Source organism: Schistocerca nitens, chromosome 4 (assembly GCF_023898315.1).
Source record: "Schistocerca nitens isolate TAMUIC-IGC-003100 chromosome 4, iqSchNite1.1, whole genome shotgun sequence".
Classification (NCBI taxonomy): Eukaryota; Metazoa; Arthropoda; class Insecta; order Orthoptera; family Acrididae; genus Schistocerca; species Schistocerca nitens.
In genome coordinates this window covers 742,826,601-742,846,219 of record NC_064617.1, presented here as the reverse complement: position 1 = coordinate 742,846,219, position 19,619 = coordinate 742,826,601, and the positions used below count along the sequence as shown (strand labels likewise).

Below are 19,619 nucleotides of genomic sequence, written 5' to 3'. Positions count from 1 at the left end.
CAATGTTGTAAAGTTATGTTTGATTAATATTTAATGTATTTGCATAATTATAATTGTTTTATATGTGTAGTAATTAGCAGTGTGAGTGTTTTATGAGTGAAGAAGAACAGAAGTAAATGAAAATTGTTTTGTTTATTCACGAATTACCAGTTAAACTATACAGGGGATTTACTATAATTAAATGTGCAGTCAGTTTATGGTACTAATAAATCGTGAGTAGAACACAAATTAATCGGTTATTTCAGGAGGAGTAATTTTATATTTGATGCTTTTCTAAATTTATTTATTTAGCAATTGCCATAGAAAGAAATGTTTTACTATGATTGGTCACTGAAGTAAAGCGCAGGTTAGCGCGGGATAATACTGCAACCTGATTTGCTGTTTGTGATAGCAGCCAATCAGAAAAATGCAGGCTAGCGCCAATCTGTGCTGGGAACAAAGCCTTTGGTGTGATCTAGGGGGGTCGGGGCTGAGGGTTCGAACTAGTAACATCTCATTGAAAGCAGCTCCGACTAAAGTACTGTAAAATCGTGGAAAAATGCTAATTACGAGTTCGCGAAGTAGTACAAAGTGTATTTAAGTGAACGGTATAGTGAAAGTCGTGTGGAGTTTCGGACGGAATATAAAAATTATTGCTTTTGACTGTTAGTTAAAACCGCGTGGCGCGTTGTGCGGTCTAAGACTGGAACAGGTAATACGTGTAGAGCAGAGTACACAACATTTGAGCGAGCAGTTTCATAACTAAACGATCCGGTGAACTCTATTAACTTCGGTAACGGGTGTAAATACCATAAACTGGCTACGTGTGTGTTTGTGGTGTGCGTGTGAACTTTAGATTGTGTTGCCACTTACTAGGGACTTAGCAGTATTAACTGTGATCTTTATCGTAAAAATATACCTGAAAATTTACATTGCCAAGTTAAAACTTTTATTTCAGTACTAGCCACATCCCGTTTACCGGACAATTCTATGTATGTTGCGACCTGCAGTAGACAGTAGTGGTCTAGTATTTTCTACTACAGCTTTTAGCTAGACAAATGAACATTGCTGGACACTGGCAGAGCGGTAAAAAAAGTAACGTGCCGCGCCGCACCACCAATCATGTGTGGGAAGTAATCGAGAGGTCATCTCGCGTACAAAATCCTGTGCCCGCAACATTTTCGGAGCTACAGATTGCTGCAAAGGTAGCATGGCTCAGTATTTCTGCAGGCTTCTTCCAATGAGTTGTTCAGTCCTTGTCAAGTCGAGCTGCAGCATTACACAAGGCAAAAGGAGGTCAACCGCGGTAGTAGAAGGTATCACATTGTCGCAGAAGAAGGTGTATAGCACAGTCACCGTGGTGTAGTAGGTATCATACTAGGCTGTTGCATGGAGGTACGTGAGTTGAAAACTCACCTGAACTGTAAAATTTTAATTTCTATATGCGGTTCGAGTACATTCTAGAAGTATCCACAAATGTCAAGAAACAGTGTGCTGGAATGTTCTGTAAATGTGTATATACCGTGTGTTCTGGCAGGGGGCAGTTCACTCTGCGCTCTTGTATGTGCAAGTGCTGAATAAACCTTCGTTATTGAACTTAGTGCTCGTCATTCATCTAATTACACCTTCTTCTACGTGACATTATTCTGGTGGAGGCGCCGGGTATTGGACCTTGTGATAGCGCACGTTATCGACGACACAGGGGCTCCCATCAGCCACGGCAGAGCCGCTGTTTACGTGCCGAGAAACCCGAGTTCAAGCCATATTCAACAGATCGCGATCTATCGGAGACAGAAGGAGAAGAGGACGTTACGATGACAGCAACTGTGTGCCACCACATGAGACATCCGTCCTGGATCTCTGGTGACGATGGCAAAGATCCAAACAAGTGGCTGAAGGTATATGAGCGTATAGCCAAATTTAACAAATGGGATGACACCGTGTCTTTGACCAACGTATTTTTCTACTTGGAAGGCGCTGCCAAGCAATGGTATGAGAACAATGAGGATAAATTCACAAGCTGGGAAGTATTCCAGGCTTAACTGCGCAAGTATTTCGGCGGCACACAACGTCAGAAATGCAAGGCTGAAGATAAATTAAAGTGCTGGGCATAGCGTCTAGGAGAAACGACAGCATCCTATATTCAAGACGTCTTGGAGCTGTGTAAAATAGGGGATCCAAGAATGAAGGAGGAAGATAAGGTTGCACACCTCATGAAGGGTGTTGCTGAGGACATGTACCAAGCCCTACTCCTGAAGGAGGTTACGACAGCAGACAACTTCATACAACAGTGCCAATATACCGAGACAATGCATCAAAAAAGAATTACACGCAAGAAGTTTGAACGGCTTCCAAACGTCGTATCAATGTCTGTGATCGAGGAAGGAACTGATTTCACAAGTGTTCTTCTTCAGATGGTGAGAGAGGAAGTTCAGAAGGCCCTTGGATTGCACGGCGAGCAAAAAACGGAGACGCTTCAAGAGGTCATAAGGGAGGAAGTGGAACAGACATTGAACCCAATCTCTCGTCCTTTATTTCCCTTTAAAACGGTGGATAAGTCGATACCCAGGCGAAGTTACGTTCCTACAATGCCGCATGAGGAACCTGTTTGGGCACCAAGGAAGACTGACGTCTGGAGGACCCAGGATAACCAACCAGTATGTTTCCACTGCGGACGACCGGGACATGTGGTGCGCTATTGCCGAGAAAGGCGGCGGATGTTTGATGACGCCCACGCCAGAAGACAGCAGACCTATCTTAGCCGACGCCAACTCCGGGACGACGAAGATGAACACCAAGATGGGGTGCAGGACGACGTTGGTCACCATCGCCGCAAGCTAGCCGCTGGAGAGGACGCTCCCTAACACGCCGATCAAGGTCTCCATCGCCGTTTAGAAGCTCCAGCCGATCATCTAGCCGCCGCAACCTGGAAAACTAAAGGGTGAGACCTTCCTTGGAGGTGAGGCCACCGAAGAGAAAAATTCTCCGTCGTCGATCACTACAAAAATGATAGGAAACTACGTTGATATCCTCATGGATGGCCGACCAGCCCAAGCTCTTGTGGCCGGCCGCGGTGGTCTAGCGGTTCTGGCGCTGCAGTCCGGAACCGCGGGACTGCTGCGGTCGCAGGTTCGAATCCTGCCTCGGGCATGGGTGTGTGTGATGTCCTTAGGTTAGTTAGGTTTAAGTAGTTCTAAGTTCTATGACCTAAGATGTTGAGTCCCATAGTGCTCAGAGCCATTTAGCCAAGCTCTTGTGGACTCTGGAGCATCATATATAGTAATTTCGGAGTACCGTAGCCAGTTGCAGAAAACCGTATTCGTCGACAGAAAAACATCTATGTTTAAGGTGGCTAATCGGAAATATGTAAAACCTACAGGAAGATGTGTCATTCGTGTGGGTATAAGTGGCCGTATACAGCCCTTAGAATTTATCGTTTTACAAGAGTGTAGTCATGACGTCATTCTCGGATGGGACTTTTTGAAAGCTTCTCAGGCAATTATAGATTGTGGACGCTCGAAGATTATGCTAGACGAGGTGAGAAACTGTGGACAAGATGATGCGCATCCGAGTGTGTGGAGGCTATGTGTGCTGGATGAAGTGATCATTCCTGCAGTCAGAGCTAGTAAGGTAACTGTCATGTGTCATGCCATGCATCAACCCATGGATCTTGTAGTGGAATGTAAGAGAAGCATACCACTGAAGAATAACTTAGTCATCCCAGCCTCTGTTGTCTCGTTTAAGAACGAATTCGGTGAATTGTGGATAGTTAACTGTCACCGAGAACCGCAGATCTTCCAAGACTCATGTGCGTAGCAAACTCTGAGCCGTTAATTTCAGAACAGCTGAGCGTCATAGAAACCTCCCATGCCGCGTCTGTGGGCGGAATTAGCGCTACCACTACAAGACAAGGTCTAGCTCGACTATCACCAGATCTCACTAAGGAACAACAGAAGAAGCTACTTGCCATTCTTCAAGAGTTTCTGAATGCTTCAATCCACAGGTGAAGAGCAAATTAGGCAAATCGACGGTGAAGCACCGGATTAGCACTGGAGACCATCAATCAATAAGCCAGAGAGCATATCGTGTGTTAGCAACGGAACTTAGAATAATTCGCGTCGAGGAAGAGAAAATGATGAAGAATGACATCATTCAGCCTTCGCAGAGCCCATGGTCGTCACCAGTGGTTCTCGTCAGGAAGAAGGATGGCAGTTGGCGCTTCTGTGTTGATTACAGGAAGCTTAATAAGATAACTAAAAAGGACGTTTTCCCTCTTACACAAATTGATGATACACTAGATTGTGTGACGGGGGCTACGTTTTCCTCAACCATGGACATGTACTCGGGATACTGGCCAATTGAAGTAGATGAGGCTGATGGTGAAAAACTGCATTCATCACCCCTGAGGGCCTGTTTAAGTTTAAGGTAATGCCGTTTGGTTTGTGTAATGCATCAGCAACTTTTGAACGGATGATGGATAATCTTCTAAGTTACCCAAGGTCGACCATGTGTCTATGTTATTTGGATAACATTATCGTGTTCTCAGTCCGCCCCCGGTAGCTGAGTGCTCAGCGTGACAGACTGTCAATCCTAAGGGCCCGGGTTCGATTCCGAGCTGCGCCGGAGATTTTCTCCGCTCAGGGACTGGGTTTTGTGTTGTCCTAATCATCATCATTTCATCACCATCGACACGCAGGTTGCCGAAGTGGCGTCAAATCGAAAGACCTGCACCAGGCGAACGGTCTACCCGACGGGACGCCCTAGACACACGACATTTCATTTTTATAGTGTTCTCAGAGATATTTGATCAACACGTAAAAAGACTGAGGGCCGTTCTTAAGTGTCTCCAGCAAGGCGGACTGAAACTTAGTCCAAGGAAGTGTCTCTTCGGAGAAAAAGAAATCAAAATACTTGGACACCTTGTGTCAAATGAAGGTGTGCGGCCAGACCCAGAAAAGGTGAGGTCTATAACGGAATTTCCTGTTCCTAAAAGTGTTAGAGACGTGAGAAGCTTCCTCGGATTATGTTATTACTACCGTCGTTTCATCAAAGACTTTTGTATCAAAACCAGGCCACTCCAAGAGTTGTTAAAAGCCGATGCTAAATTTATCTGGGGTGGTGCTCAACAAGATTTTTTCGATGTGCTACTCAGCGACAATATGACTTTTGTCACTGGAATTTGCTTTGTACCTTATGATCATTACTTGACTATTTATTCTTCAAGTTTCTCTACATAAGTTCTTCATCATTTTGTTTAGCATTTAACTTAATTATCCACTGCAACTCAATCCTGGACGCAAACTGAAAATTACACAAGAAAAAAGACCGAGCAGCTGAGTGTGTTTATAGTGGCCACAAGGTTTATTATCTTTCTTTCACCTCACATTTTACTAAGATTTTTGGCAATTATCGGAGCCTCAAACGCACATTCAGTATATCGATGTGCAGTATGTGACTGTATCCATCCTTTCCTCCTCTCACCTCATGAATGAAAAGCATAAATGGGAGTGTACAAGGTAAATTACAGTATCTAGGTATGTGGGACAAAACGTAGTCTGGTGCTGTGGCAGACTACCCAATCCTATAAAGAACGTACCAGGTATCAAAGAGGTTTCTATTTGCTTTGGTCAAAGCTCTCTGGGCATTTCCAGAGGAACGGAACGCGTGGGTTTTAAAAGAGTTCCCTAGGCAGTGTTCCAGGAGACGCGAGACAGGCGACATCGACTAAGTGTGTGTGTGTGACTGTCCATAGTTAATTCATTATGTTACTTTTGTAGATTTCAGCCCGACCGCTACGGTCGCAGGTTCGAATCTTGCCTTAGGCATGGATGTGTGTGATGTCCTTAGGTTAATTAGGTTTAAATAGATCTAAGTTATAGGGGACTGATGACCTCAGATGTTAAGTCCCACAGTGCTCAGAGCCATTTGAACCATTTTAGCTTTCAGCCCCAGTCAAAATTAACATCTTGCTTTTATCGCTCATTGCTCGTTGAGCAGTATACGGAATTTTCCTGGTTAATTTCGGAACATTAGAGCCAGTTGCACTTGGCCACTCATGCAAGCCATTGTTCTGCTCTCCCTCTGCTCAAACATGTGGACTCGTGATGTATCTTGTCAGTTCAGTCTGATTTATCTCGTCGGTGGTCTCACGAGTATAGTATAATTGAATAGATTTCTGAAACGTCGTTAATTTCGATTTCAGTTCGGAATCTAGTTTTCACATGTCTTTGCTGTCTCAGTACGTGTTACGTACGGATCTGAGAGCCCTAAGTTCGCAGATCGTGACTCACAGTACTGTATCATGTTCAATTTGGTCGGCTATTCTGAATTTTACCACTCATTTTATGCAGAATTTTTGTTTGTGACGGCCACGTGTTCGCGGATTGTGAGAAGCGTTACATGTCACAGTTACCGACTGTCGGGGTAAAACTTCCAAATCAGTTTCAGAATTTATTCTGTGGTACATCTATTAATAGTTTATTGTTATCGATGAATTCTTGTTCACTTGCTTCGTGTACTCAAGCCAAGGCAGCGACCGTTTGCCAACCACGTGCATATTGCAGAAGTTTTTCTTCATTCTTATGTTTGTCCTGACTCTTTATTATACGTGTATATGTGCATGAGTGTCGCCATTGAAAGATGCCTCTGACCCGTACATAATTAATAATTAATGCTAAATCGTGGTAGGGTCTCCAAGACGCAGTTGTAAATGTAATTTTCAAACGTAGCCGACAGTGTTTTGAAGAACAGCAACCACCATTCATTTATTAGTTGTTTAGCTTTTTAGTTTGTTCAGTTGTTCTTTAATAAACGTGATCTTTTTACCAGAGCACGTGCGTACGTATCCCCTCGCAAACTTCCATTTTACGTCGTACTGCTGTCTGTTGTGCAAGAGATAAGTATGGCTAACTTACCTATTTAATATTTTTCAACTATCATAAATGTGCAGATCCGGTAACTCAGTTCATTTAAACATCAAACGTTTTTGTTTCATGCACGTGCAGATACCGTCTTCCCATCTTCCATGTTAATAGAACCTCATTTTTATGGATACCTTCATGACGAACACCGATCCCCAACCAGATCTTTCACCAACAGATACGCTTCGTTATTAATTATTGCAATGTGTTTGAGTATCTGATTTTCGTGTCGGTTGTGCATCGCTTTGCATATCTAGTTAATCCGTAGTGAACACGTCAGCGTCACCGATTTGTAATGCTCCAGCAGATACTTGCGTTTCTTTGTATGCCCAAATCAATGGCAGACAGTCTTGTAAAGATGTTTTTTTTAGACTAAGCAGGTCCTTCTTTAACTTTTTGCCAAGGGAGTACTTGATAAGCATGTCTTGTCGTGAATTAGTCAATCTGCATGTAATCTGTTACACTGGTCGTTTTCACAATGAAATCTACATTCCCTAGTTATGCCTGTAACTGAACAGTCCACTAATTGTAGCTTCGATGTGACTACTTGAATCGGTGAAAAAATCCATCTCTGGAAGCTGTGACATGTACGTGTGACTCAAAATATAGATGAGTATTTCTTCAACGGCAGAACAGAGAGAGTCACAGGTTCACAGGTAGGTGGCAACTCATGGGCAAGTTGATATACAGTTGGGCGGAATAGGCAAGAAAGAATGATATCCGTTTCATATCACTTGATACCTGATGAGTGATGAAATGCTGTCCCGGACATTGGATGTAGTTGTTCCAAGCCTCTATCTTCCGATCGTATTCTGGGAAGGATGGAGACATCCTAAATTTTAGTTGCTTTTGATCTTCGTCATTGTTTTCTACAAATCTAGAAAGCGTATCATCATGAGCCCCTGGTTGATGGTAATTACTGTATAGATTTGAGCATGGGCTGTAGGCTACTGAGTACCGGTTGGAACAAGTCTGAAAAATACGCTCAGAACTGTTTACAAAATTCACAAAAATTTACTGGGCAAGGAAACGGTGTAGCAAACCTACAATCTCGCATGCACAGGCAAATGTAAACCACGAAGTTTTGCTACAAAAAAAAATCAATAAAATAGAACGTGCACTACAAAGAATAAATGAAAAATAAAAATACCTGCTTAGTTTCTTAATGTTTCTCCTTTTTGGTCGTCCCTGTAAACGTGAATAAATCTGTGGGTCTCAATGTCTCGTTCTCAATGTCGGCAAATGACGAAAATATCATCAATCTTGACATAGTTTTGTCTCCACTGCTGCATACTGATCGAAATTTTTCAGCAAATCTATATACATTACCTGGTTGCCAGTGCTGGTAACCGGCGAAAAAATATTGGTAATTTCTACTTTCCCTCATCGCCAGTGTAGGGGATATTAGAACTGAATATTACTATCAGTTCGGCCGAAACATTCACGGTACCAGAAAACATACTTCTACCGTAGCTCACTATGCACTATGCACATTAGTTCCAAACCTACGTAACACTAACCTTGGCATGATGCCGCTAGGAAAGAAATATAGCAACATAATAAGAAATAGTCAATAACATTTATTAGTAATGAGAACACACAATTCTATCAGCGTTGGAAACTGTGGTGTGTGGCACCTAATATCGTATCCTGTCACAGTAAAACTCTAAATAACTTTGTTGACTCTTAGGAGTGTATGGTTTTGTCACCAAGATTGGAAGTATTGTGCCAGCACTCATAGCTGACTCTATATGTTACTCCGTAAATAGCGACTGATAAGTCGGGACTGTAGCCTCCTGAATGAAACTCACAGAACTGTGCACAGTGGCGTAATTACTGGACCTGCTGCACTGTAGAAATAAAGCGAACAGCATGAACTTAGGAAGAGTCAGCGATGCGTCGTATTTTTCGCCTGTTGACAGAAGTATCTCCATCCCTGGCAGTACTAGGCGGCAGTGAAATAGTCCACTGTTGACAGCGTTCTTTCTGGTGGCTGGTAATACTTTAGGCAGACGAATATGACATGTGATGGACGTGGCATGGAAGAAAAGTTTGGTCTTTATCAGCAAGTGTTATTTGGAGGCGGGTGCTCAGAACTTAGAAGGTGCCACGCGAGTGGTGGTGCCGGTGTGGACGAGGTCTCGAATGGTATTTCTGGTACCTCGTGCAGTGTATGCAGCAACTACTATTTTATTGTAAGAAATACATTGTAGAGAACCTTGGCACGTAGTTTTGAATGGTAAATATTGCAGCCATCTTTGAAAATTTATTTTCATATTAATCCTTACTATGCCTAGTTCAAATGCGAATAAAAAGCAATAGTAGCCTGTTAGTAATATCGATTATATTTTCTAATGATACATCACCTTCGCGCCTCTGGAATGCTTATTGCTGAGGAGAAACATCACTGAAAAATTTTGTAAAAACTTTAGGTGATGAAGTTTCATACTGTAAAACAGTATCAGATTGAAATGTTAGAAACATTTGCATATTTGGATACAGTTGTAACACTTATAGAACAATTTAGAGACAAAAATGTGAAATTTGAGAGTGCATTGTGCCTTATACGAAGGGCAGGCCTAAGTAATGGAATTAATGACATTCTTCCAGTAATTGAGACTGCCCATTTACGTGCTTAGCGTAACAGTTTAGCTAACATGTATTTTCTATATGGTTAGTTTTACTATGGTGCTCTTTTATGCCTAACCTGAAATGTCAGCTGGCTGTTTCACATGTTATTTGTATTTAGATACGGAAGTAGCGCTAGAGGACTTACTTTAGAGGTGACAGTCGCGTTTTTGGTACTAATTTGATGAATATGTGGGTGTGTGGAAAGTAATACTGTGATATTTGACATAAAATTGCTTTCTTTTCGTTGCTGACGCATTTTTCAGATATTTTAGATGTTGAATTAATATTGTGAGACATAAAAACATGATAAAACTAGATATGGAAAATAATTAATTTGATGAAGTACTCTGCCTTACATTGTTGTAGAGGATAGTAGCCAGTCAAGGAATATTTTAGGGAATTCATTTCAAAGACCCAGTAGAATCTTTACAAGTTTTCTCGAGAGTAATTCACGCCGTGTCTACGTGACACAAGTCGCTTACCTTTCAAAACCGAGGCAGTTCTGTCCAGTTAATGCTGCTGACAGGAGACGCCCTGAGCCCTCTGCTGCAACTGCTAGCGAATTCACGCCATTGATTTCAGCCAATAGCGTGTGCGGGATACCGATCGCGCGTTTGGACGCCGGAGCGTCCTGCAGTGCAGAACACACTTGCTCCTCTCTCTTGTAATCCAGACCTCGAGCAGAACAAACATCTTTTTGGAAGGCTGAGCCTCCGGCTCTTCCTTTCGCGACCGGCCACCAGCGTAAGTTAACATGAACCACTTCCCCTTCCGTAGCCCATTTTAATTAATTATTCCACATCCTAGACTGGCCTAAACCTGCTAACTTCTGACCCTACGCGTGCACTTTGTACTCCTTATATTGAAATATATCCTGTTCATTGTACTTAATTTCCTGTTTTGTCATTTCACGGCAGTCCTGGATGCCCACTATCAAATCCTGACCGCCCGACCTCCTCCACACTGCCGCCAAGAGGCACATTTAACTGCCTTCTTCCCCCTTCGCTGCCAAGCTATACATTACCATCGGTTGCACAAGTCCCTCGTAAACTTCCCCTAACTTTACATTATGTATGGTACAATAGTCGAAGTGTAAATCCTGCTAACTGTCGGCGAAGACAAGCAACAGGAGCATGCAGCAGCAGTTGATTTTATCTTGTATTTTGAAGTTTTTTTGGAGAAGTAGATAAAGTAAACTGCATATCAGCACATTCATATTTCTAATTGATTAATTAAGTAGCATAAGCGAACATTGATTTCGAATATTTATGGAGAATATGTTTTATACTCCTTCTTATATTCTGGAGAAAGTTTATCGTCCTGCTTAGCGCATTATTTTTAGTCACGTATATTATACAAAATGGGAGGATGGGAAGGCGGTGGGCATAATTAAATCATCAGGGCAATATTTAGACAAAGGCCATTTATTAGCGAAAGCATGTTAAATAGGAGTCGCATAGCCAGGCCTAGGGAAGCGAGGGTGAGCCAGAGTATAGAGTTTGGCGAAACATAGTTTGAGACGCTAACGAAATTTGGCGTCTGCCAATCGGGCAAGTTCGAGTGGCATGCCGGCTGTGAAACAAAGTCCACAGTGGCACAGCACTGGGAGAACTGGGAGGTGTTCACTGCTACAGGGCGCGCGTCCAAGAGTGAGAGCCCTGCGATGGACGGCCGGGTACATCGAACGCGGCCACACGGCTTCCTCCGCCCTGATTGGTCAGAAGCCGAGGAACCCGCGGAGGCGGCATGGAAGTTTCCAGAGCGTGGCCTGGTCAGACTAGCATAGATGGCGTTACTTCATCAGCACATGAGGGAGGCGTGTGATCAAGGTAGCTTTCGTTGGTGCTGACTTCCTGTTGCCAGACTGTGGGAAGAGAAAATTTACAGGCAGCCAACACTGCCGGCCGAGGCTTGGCCGTTACAAGAAAAATAAAGTTACCTCTTGAAAGGTAATAAAATAAGGTAAAATCTCCTGTCAAATAACATTGTGATACTTGATGTAAATGTTGCATTGCGTTGCTGATGTAGTTTAGCATCCATTTTAATCGCTGAATTAACATTGTGGTACTTAAAAGTAATCATAGAACAATTTAGATGTGTAAAACAAATTACTTTTTGGTCTCTTTGTAACGCAACAAGTTATTAAGAGATAACATTCGTTGCAGTAAGGCACGCAGTCATCTAGTAAGGTGGCTGCAGGATGGCTATTTTTTTTTTCTCTCTGCTCACAGCACAGATGATGCTGCCTGCCACGAGAACTGCATAGCATAACATTCAGTCGATATGAACATTCATACCCTCTACGAATCTAAATAATCCATATTAATAATTATCCGATTTTGTTTAAATTTGATACAGAGCCTTTTAATATTATTGGAATGATTCTGACAAAATTTCAGATTTTTATTTATTACGATTCCGGAGATAAAGAGAATTACCTAAAAGTCCTAAAACCCATGCTTGTTTTCTAAAACCAAGTTGGGAACAATAACAGATTGATTTTCACTATGCTTTGAAGCCATTAAAAATTGTCAGTGCATAAAAATTAATTAATAAGAATTTTCTTTTTAAAACTTCAGTCACTTTGAATTACGTAATACAAAAATCAGTCAAAATTATTATTTGATTATATTTCGTTGTATGAGTGCGTGAAAATGATTCAGAGAGTGTACGTGGGACATACGTTAAAATTTAATATTTCGTTTTACATAAAACCTTGCACAGACGGTGGGAAAGTTATGTTGCAACCACGATTCAGGCGACGTATGTTTCTGTCAGCATGCTTTTGTATAAAAGCAGCCAGAATGGCAGTTAGAGGCGGACTAAGTTTATTTATTAATTTGAACAATAATTCGCACTTTGCTTATTTTTATTAAACGTAAGAAATTGAAGTTTTCCTGACATAAAATACTTTCAAATTAGTGATTTGGTAATTTAAGATTTCCCGCAAGAACTATCATGAAGGATCGTTCTGATTGGTCCTTCAGATCAGCAGCCAATCAGAACTAAGCGGTTCAGGCACGAACAGAGGAGTGTGCGGAGAGTACCTCGAGTGGCCGCTTGCTAGCTGACCTACAGTTAATACGATGTTAGGTCACTCCTTAAAAATACTCTGTTAGATGATGAAATAGTGAGCTAATTTCGGTTTGAACATATCGTGACTGAAGCGAATGGAGTTACGAATATTTTAATGGAAAGTTGGTGTTTCCAAGTTAAATAGTTTGAGAGATATGAGCGTGTGAACTTTCTGGCCTCCACGTGGCATGTTAAGTGCTCTGTATGGAATATTTTGGCAAGCACTTCTTACGAAGAACGCCACTGAGACGGCCGAATGTTTAACTCGCGAATAGTTGTGGGTCTGTGACTATTAGAACATGAAAATGAATCGGGTCAGACTATCTAACATTCTGGCTGCTTTCGAGTGAATATTTGTTATACAGACAGTGAACTTTCAATGATAACGTTTAACCATATTAAATACGGACTTGATAGCCATTTCTAGTGTTCCAATATAATTAAAAACAGAGTTAATCTAATTTTAAACGCTTATCTGCAAGTAGACTGAATACACCGAACGACCGATTTTTTAATCATGAACTTACAGGAACTGACATTCAACTATAGTTATGCGGCCTCTGTGTAGTGGCTATTAGGTAGTGGTTTCATCAACGCTGCTTTACAATGCCTAGCACGTATCTGCTCCCACAGAATGAAGGGATATCGGCAAGAATTCTATCGAGTTAGGTGGACTGAACGATAGCGATAACAACCAGAAAGACGATCGACACCGTCCCGCTGCATCCTGTGTCTTACACAAACTGTGTTTTATAGATCAAAGTATAAACTTGCCACTTGTTGGTGATAATAAGCAACCAGAACATAATGCTGCGGTGTTTTTATTTTGCATTTTGAATTTTTTGAGAAACAGCACTTGAAGTAAAAATCATCGGTGGCAACTATATATTTCTAATTCATTAATTACATTGCATAATTAAATGTTTGCTTTCAGCTATGTATTGAGCATATGTTTTATACTCATTCTAATATTCCATAGCGATAGCTACATGGTTGACAATGGAATTTACGGATGTGAAATGGAAATTTACTCTTTAGACAATCCATAAATGATTTTTTTTGTATTAAGGTATGAAAACACATATCACCATGTTACGCAGTTGAGGTGGAGGTTGCTTAATTCTTTTAAGTGTGTATATGTTTACGCAATTCATAGGCAAATATTTCTTGAACATAACGCTGTTTTATGCAAATATCTTTGATGACAGCGCCTATTCAAGAGAAGGCTAAGTAGTTACTTCAGAAATAATGCATTTCTTTCAGTTTGGTGCCTACAGCTTGCATCTACATTCTGACTGGTTGCCCTATTTCAATACTATACTGTGACTGATTGGAGAGGGGGAGTGGATATTGGTAGTGTGAAGGGCTGTAAAGTACAACTTACCTAGTCCCACCACTGTGGATTTTTATTGGCTTGAGAGAGGGTGAAAGGGAAATGGGGTGTAGATGGTCAGACGATGGCATCATTGATAAGGATGACGATGTAAGTGATAAGAGTGATGACCCAACATTGACAGCCTTGCTTGTGAAGTCGAAGATAAGACAATGAACTGGGTCATGGGACGCTACAAATGTAAATAAAGTGGTCCAGAACATACTTAGATAGATTAATGATTTTTTCCTAAGACCTTCATTGTTCTCCAATGACATAAAGATACAGTTATTCCTGCATTTTACTAATAAGCACCAATACAAAGGCGCTTAATCAATCGAAAGTGTACTAAATTCGACCCGCTTCCTTTTCCACCATGATCATCTTTGTCAGTTAAATAATGTAGGAAATCCTGCTACTACCATATTTTCACAAAAGCATTCGACTTTAAGTTCACCCTTATTGACTGTATAGGATCATAAGAAAATCATTACGGTGAGTACCCTTTCGTTTCTGGCAATTCCATAACGTTCTCAAGTCCCGAAGAAATGAGAGGGATAATATTTAATCAAAGATGGTAATCTCATATTGACCTCCATACTCGTTGCTGACATAGAAAGAGACTCCAAAACAGATGGCGCTCTAATGCCTATCATTGTCAATTCAAGCTCATGTTGTGAACTTTTCGCTAAACTCACAAGAGAATTTCCATTACTTGTACCACTGGATTCGCTCCACGATTTTACACTAACTACAAAACAACATAGTGTGCCCCATATGTCCACATAGTCTCCTCTGAACATTAGTAGCTTCACTTAATAGTAAGAATCAACATTGCTTTCGGAACACAGGTTGGAACACAGCTTGAAAATGTTCTATGGTCTTTTTAAAAGCATGGATTACTCAGAAAATTAGTGATAAAAAGTCATTATATTTTCAATATATGCAATGTGTATAGTTCTAATGCCCCAGAAAAACTATTTGGAAATGCACTTTAAGTCATGAACTGAAAACCTGTTGAAAATAGCACCACCACACGTACACTTTCATAAACTTAGTGCAATGAAAGTAAAGGGGGTCCCCACTTATCTAGTACTTGTGCACTGTACGTGAATGTAATTTTATGCTTGTAGCGTCCAGCTGTGAAGTGGGACTGTCTTCTCATTTGTGAAAACAAATGATTTGATTTGTAAAAAGAAAAAAATGATCAACAGAGCAAGCGCTTCCTGTTTACTAGCAACCGGGCACACTCAAGTGACTGAATTCAAAGAATAAGATGGTTTGTGGCAAAATAAAAATGAGGGAAATGAATTGACAAAAAGTATATTGTCACTAAACATTAGCAGAATCTTAACACTCCAAACAGATATTCCAAGATTTAAATTTACAAACTGAAGAAAAGTAGTCTTTGTAACACACAGTTCTGATTGATTGAAAAACTAATCTTTACAATTCAGGAGAAGGTAACGTCTTTGAATTTACAATATCATGAAGCAAAATAGTGTGAGATGCAATAATCTGCTTCCAAACAGTTATGTGTTAGTTACCTATGAGCTCCTATACCAATACGCGCAAGTACACGTACCAACACCTATATGTGGAATGATTTTGAGTACATGATGCCACACTACGCTCACCACAAAGTTAACATACATTATAGGAAAGAAATCACAGTGATCTTAGTAGCAGTAGTAGCTTTATTCACCCATAGATCTCTATTTACAAGAATTAGGACCTGTCAAAGTATTTACAATTTTAGATCAATTTAAAATAAGCTAATTCATATACACATATATTTATAGACTTCTAGTCAGAGACAATCATTTGATTTACTCCTGATATACAATACTTTTTTTACAAATAACTTATTAAGTAACATAATGCCACATTGTTCTCTCATATCTCACTATCAGTCACTGTACATACTACACACACACACACACACACACACACACACACACACACACACACTGGTGATCTCTGGGCCATTTTCTGTACTGCAACTTCCCATTTGCTATCCTGAAAAGCTGAGTCGGCATCCGTCCACAATGAGTGAAATGTTGAGCTCAGAAAGAGGAAGAGGTGTTAGTATTGTGCTATGCATAGCTTGGGGGTAAGTATTTCTAGAAATAAAAAAAAGAAGGAAAAAACATAAAGTGAAGGTGTTATGTGGAATGTTGGATATTTTATAATCATTATAATTATTATTATTATTTATTTGTATAACGTTTTATATCAAAGTCCTACTCTGTTTTAGCTAAGTAATCCTTCAATGTATAAAATGTATTGATTAAGAGGTAATTTTTAACTACCATTTTAAATAAGTGCATTTTTGCAACTTATTTAATCTCTTTTGGCAATTTATTGTATCGTTTTATTCCTTGGTGGAAAATGTTGTTTTGAGTTTTATGTTTATTTTTTATTGGTAAATGTAAGTTGAGTTTATCTCTTGTTGTATGGTCATGGACAGCGCTATTTGTGCAGTAATTACCAATGTTATTTTTGTAAATGTATTCACGTGGAGGAGTTAAATCCCCAGTGTTCTGAACAGATCTTTACAATGAACTCAACTAGTATTTTTGGTTATTATTCTTATGACTCTTTTCTGTAGTTTGAAAACTGTGTTCATATTTTGTGCATTTGTTTCTCAAAAAAGAATACTATAGCTAAGAATTGAGTGTATATACGAATAATATGTAACTAAAACACACTGCATGTTGCACACTGATGATAGGATTCTAAGGGCATAACATGCTGATGACATTTTGTTTGCAAGTACCTTTGTGTGTTCATACCACTTCAACTGAGAATCAATATTCATTCCTAGAAATTTTGTATTTGTTACACAGTCTATAGACATGCAATCTACATTTAATTTAACATTGTCATTTTTCCTCTTCAAACTGGAATTCATGGCAGTCGTTTTCTTTATGTTCAATGTCACTTTATTACTTATTGTCCAATTTTAAACTTCCTTGAGAGTTTCATTTGCTTTCTTGGCAAGGAGTTCTCTTGTTTACTCAGTGACTATAATATTGCTGTCATCAGCGAAGAGGATTTTTTCACCATGAGTTGCACTGCTGGGAAAGTCATTGATGTATATGAGGAACAGTATTGGTCCTGATATGCTACCTTGCGGTACACCTATACTAATGCATTTTGGTTCTGATAAGTGTTTTACTAAATGTTTGGATCTATTTGAAGTACGTGTTATCTCTAATCTTTGTACTATATCTGTTAGGTATGATGGAAACCAATCATTAGCTACCCCTCTTATTCTTAATGCTTCTAATTTATTTAATAGAATCTTGTGGTCGACTGTATCATAATGCCTTAGAAATATCCAAAAATATGTCTGTGAGACACACACACACACACACACACACACACACACACACACACACACACACACACATTGGTGATCTCTAGGCCATTTTCTGTACCGCAACTTCCCATTTGCTATCCTGAAAAGCTGAGTCAGCATCCCTCCATAATGAGTGAGATGTTGAGCTCAGAAAGAGGAAGTGAAAAGTGAAAGTGCTCTTTATCAAGAGCCTCAAGTACAGCTTTTGTGAATACAACTATGGCTGACTCTGTATTTTTGCCGCTTCGGAAACCAAACTGTGATTCACTTAAAAGATTGTATTTACTCAGGTAATTCATTAATCTGTCTTTAATTATTGCTTCTATTATTTTTGATAATACTGACAGCAGGAAAATGGGCCGGTAATTTTCTGTGTCTTCTGCATTACCTTTCTTAAGCAAAGGTACAACTCTTGCCTGTTTTAACTGCCATGGAAATGTTCCTGATGTGAAGGATTCATTTATTATATTTGTTAAGGGGTCTTGTCTAATTCCTATGCATTGTTTCAGTACACACATTGGTACTTCATCTAAGCCGACTGACTTTTTATTTTTTGAATTGTTTTACTGACTTAATTCTCTGTGGTTGGAAGTAACATCATTGTATTTAGTGCAACATTATTTACAGGTGTTATATTTATTTGAGGGGATTTTTGCTGTAACTTCTATGCAATACTTGAAAAATGCTCGTTTACATAGTTTGCTAAGTGCTGTGGATCATTTATTACTGTATCCCCCTCCCTTAGCAGTATGTTATTGTGCATTTGCTTGCCTCTCCCCGTTCCCTTTTTTCTAACTTCCCAGATTGCTTTGCTTTTATTCTCTGCATTATATATTATTTTGTCATTAAATGACTTTTGCAGCAATCAGCACCTTCCTATAGATCTTTTTGTATCCGTTATAGAAATTTAAGGATTCTGGATCATTGCGAATCTTTTTCATGGGACTGAAGTGTTTAAGTGTTTGGGAGGACTTCGTAATACCTGCTGTTATCGATCTGTTTTTGTGAGATGTTGATTCAGACATGCATACTTTTGGAAATGTTTCAAAGTTCAATTTAAACAATGTAGAGAACTCCGAGAACTTCATATCCACATTGGTTTCCTTATACAGTGCATCCCAGCTTTGTTTTTCTAGTCCGTTTGAAAAATCTTTTATTCTGATTTCTGACAGATGTCGTTTGTAGGCTTGTAGTTTAGGGAATGATTCGATGCCTGACTTTACTGTTGTTATTTGAAAGAGATGATCTGATAGTCCGAGATCTTTTACAGCTACATCACATTTTTCCCTGTGCATATTTGTGGCCACATGGTCAATTACTGATGAAGTCGTCGTGGTAACCCTTGTTGCACTATTGACCAATAGGGGCATGCCAAAACTTTGAAGGATGTTTTTTAAGGTGCTGCTGGATTCATTTATGATGTTAGTGTTGATGTTAATGTCCCCGCTTTCTTGTGCATCATACTATCTACATATCAGTGTGGTTCTCCGCCTTTCTCTCAACATCAAAACACAGCATAGAGCCTCCTCGACTTCACCAAACCGAGTCTGAACAGCGAGTAATGTAATGATGTACTCCGCTCAAACGAGCAGAACCACACAGTCCAACAGCCGCAGACGACTCCCATTGGTCGAAAACAAAACCGACTCACAAAAACTTCAAATATTCTTATTGACCGAGCAAAGAGGTTGCTGCGATTGATATAGACAGAAAACAAGATACAATGAGAGAACAATGAAGGTACGGAATAAAAAGTCACCTCTCAAGCTTGTCTATCCAGTTGTTCATGACGTGGTAACACTTGTAAGAGCTTTTTTGTTCACTTATGAAGATTCATTGAAACAAACTTCCGTAACTTGAAACCTGAAAGCTGTTCGAACTTTCGTCTGGTCATCTTTACTTAAATTATCTCATATTTTTCTAAAGAGACTATATGTCTGTCATCATGGTAGATAGGATCCACGAATTTCGGGAGAGTACTTGCTTCATGTTATTTATGTACAAAGATGGCCAAGTAGATAATACTCATACATTAGTCGTACTTGACACGATGGAATTGCTTTCGATTTCGCAGAATCCAGATGTGCTGAGTATTTGATTTTTTTATACATTGTTTCCTTTATCAGCTGTTCCTACTTTACCTATACGCATCCTTCACAAAAGATCGGTGAATGCGCGGGAAGTAGATAATGGAGGGAGAGAAGACGACCAGCTATATTTATTCATTGTGTTTCCGTTTTTAAATGTTTACATGTTAACATTCTGGGTTCACTTTTGT

The 19,619-nt window shown here is 40.0% G+C and overlaps 1 protein-coding gene across 1 annotated transcript in view; it reads left to right on the top strand.

The window, feature by feature from the left end:
• Positions 1-19,619, top strand: part of LOC126252543 (ATP-dependent translocase ABCB1-like) — a 305,981-nt gene that overhangs the window by 135,749 nt on the left and 150,613 nt on the right. The window lies entirely within an intron of this gene.